The following is a 3,196-nucleotide window of genomic DNA, read 5'->3' as shown; positions in this document are numbered from 1 at the left end:
AATTTACCTTTAAGGGTTTCATAACATATTTACATATATATTCATGTAGGTACCATATATACTCATGTATAAGTAGTGTCTTGAAACCCGAAAAAAACAAATAAAATCATAAAAAAGTCAGACCCCAACTTGAACGTCTATTCAAAAATGAGACACTTAAATTTTTTTTTTTTACATCTTCTTGCCTTCTCCAATCTTGCATCAGTTTTTCAGACACATTGAATTTTTTAGCAGCAGCACAGTTACCGATTTTCTTTCGCTACTTCAAACACTTTTTATTTAAAACCAGCTTCATATTTTCTTCTGATCGAACGCTCCATCGCAGATAAGGGATGCTCTTACGATAAAGGTGTATGAGGGTGTGAGATATGAAAAACACAAATTAGTACAAACGTCACTTCAGAATAGTTTGGGTATTATAGTGTGGTCACGTAGGCACAATACATAAAAAAAAGGCAGTGTGTCTCCGTGGTTACTCTCTCAGGTAGGCGTTAGTATATCATAATCTCTTGGACCAAAAGCGTGAGTTTTCCCCATTCGACTTATATGACCAACATTATAAAATACTAAAAATTATACGGTAAAATCAAGTCCCGACTTATCCACTGAAGAACTTAAACACAAGTATATACGGTAGTAATATTTTTGGAAGGGCCAAAAGAAACACCCCTATGTATATTCCAGGAAGAGCCTTTATGTACAGTATTTTGGTGTGTCACAGACTCAATAAATAGCTATGAACACATGATAACAGGTTTGTGAAATACCACTGGTTTCCTGCTTTAACAGGACTCTCGCCTCATACAAGAACACAGGTTTCTTTGATCTATCATTATCCTGCCTATAAGATACACAAAACATTTCTGTTTTGTCCACTTATTAGGAACCTTTTTATGCAACTTTATATGGAAGTTTATATGGACGTTCATGGAGCTTTATATGCAAACAATCCTCAGTAAAGTGCCATTAAAGAACCAGAGTGTAACAGGTTATATGGAGTTTGCATGTTTTCCCCCACAAATACACTCCCCATCTCAAAAAGGATTACATATCTTTTGATGTGGGATCACCTGGCTACTCATTTTAATATAAAAAAAAATATTACTTGATCTGTAAAGCTACAAAGCATAAGGGGAAAAAAATTAAAACTACACCATTGAAATGTTCGCCTGCTGAAAGTGCATAGGTTAAAGGTTAATACATATGTTCTATTCAGTTTTAAAGACATTTATTAGCATAAAGAGTGAAGAATAACCAAAACAAACGTCTTCACAACAAATAAGCAGGTCAATTTTCATTTAAAAATTTTTTATTTCTTAGATCGAAACACAAGAAAATTGTATATTTTACAGAAGCTCAAAGAATAAGTAAATATTTATATTATGACAAAAAAACAAATCTTAAATGTGGGAATGTGAGATCCTTCACAGCCAATGTGATTTTCTGTGCTGTCATGTGCTGGACTGGAAACGTCAGTTCAAGAGAGGCCCACCAAATTATCAAGCTACTTAAAAGGAAGTCTCAGTTATGAGGTGTGCGTTGAGGAGAGAATGACGACAAAAATGAAGGTCGTTATAAACAATGCTGCACATCCTTTATGACAATGTTTCACAGCCTTTATGGTCCCGTGACTCAGTTCTTCCATTTTAAGTTTATTCACAACTCACAAGCGATCCCCCTTTGTGACGTGAGCTCAGAAATAAACAAGGATGAATACCACACTGTACTGTCACTCTTGCACCCTAGCAACTTCGAATGAATTTACCTATGTACCTTAATTTATTTACTTATCTTCCTACAGTCAGAAGTAGACTGCAGAGCTTCCTGTGTTTGATCGACACGGCATGCTGACAAAGTACATGTGTACTGAAGTGACTTTAGCTGCAGGTGGAAGCTCCTGTCACACAACTGATATTACGGTTCTGCCATTCTCCAGAAATAGCTGTATGACCACAGTCATGGAAAGTCTTTCTTCCGTGGGATGACTGGGATCGTTTCCTAAAAAATGGAGTGACATTGCACATGTACTTGTACAACATTGCCCATGTCGATCAAACACAGGAAGTATAAGTAACAGTTCGGTGGCAACTGGGCGACAGACAACTCGACAAAAAGAAACCTTGGTGAAAAGACAAGTGAGTGAAAGACAAATCAGCGAAAAGACAACTCAGTGAAAAACGACTTGACGAAAGACAACTCGGCAACATCCTATACCCATTAGGTAATAGTTACCCTGCTACTGTGTATCATTTAGCTAAGGGACTGACACTGATGCTGAGATTACTAGCCATACTCGCAGGTTAACTTTTGTATTCTGAATAATGTTATCATACGATTACAATCAATGCAATTTATATAAAGGATTAGCAATTTTGGTTGCAGAAGATAATGTAAGATAGAGTTTGTACCATCTGCAGAATAAAGTTCGTTCATCAATTATATAAATTTATAATGTTTCTGGATCTACTATATCAGTGCCTTTAAGGATTTTTAATACCTGAATGAGGTACTCACACTGTCTCTTCTGCCTGAGACTAAACAGGTTTAATTCTCTGAGTCTGTCACAGTAGGACATGTCCTTCAGTCCCACAATGCACTAGGTTGCTCCTCTGCACAGCTTCATGTGCTGCTGTGTATTTCTTGTACCATGGTGACTGAAACTGCACACAATACTAGTCCTACTATTCCATTATACATTTTGAACATAACATCCACTAACTTAAATATTTCCCTTTTTAATTGCTTGTGTTGTTGTTGTGTCACCTACTAAACCCTTAAAACTTTTTCAGAGGTTGCTTTGTGTATATTCCTTAAGCCATACTCGCAGGTTACCTTTTATATTCTGAATATTGTTATCATACGATTACAATCAATGCAATTTATATAAAGGATTAGCAATTTTGCTTGCAAAAGATAATGTAAGATAGAGTTTGTACCATCTGCAATATAAAGTTCGTTCATCAATTATATAAATTTATTTATTTTCAATATTTTAAATCACGATGTCATGTAAATATAAATAAAACATCTCTGTGAACCTAACTATTACCTAACTGGTAAGGGATGTCGCTGAGTTGTCCTTTTGCTGAGTTGTCTTTTTGCCAAATTGTCTTTCGCCGAATTGTCTTTTTGCCGAGTTGTCTGTCGCCCAGTTGCCCTTGAACGATAAGTAACATATAAATGTTTTTCATATAAA

Source organism: Polypterus senegalus, chromosome 2, assembly GCF_016835505.1.
Source record: "Polypterus senegalus isolate Bchr_013 chromosome 2, ASM1683550v1, whole genome shotgun sequence".
Taxonomy (NCBI): domain Eukaryota; kingdom Metazoa; phylum Chordata; class Cladistia; order Polypteriformes; family Polypteridae; genus Polypterus; species Polypterus senegalus.
Note: the sequence above shows the minus strand (reverse complement) of the source record.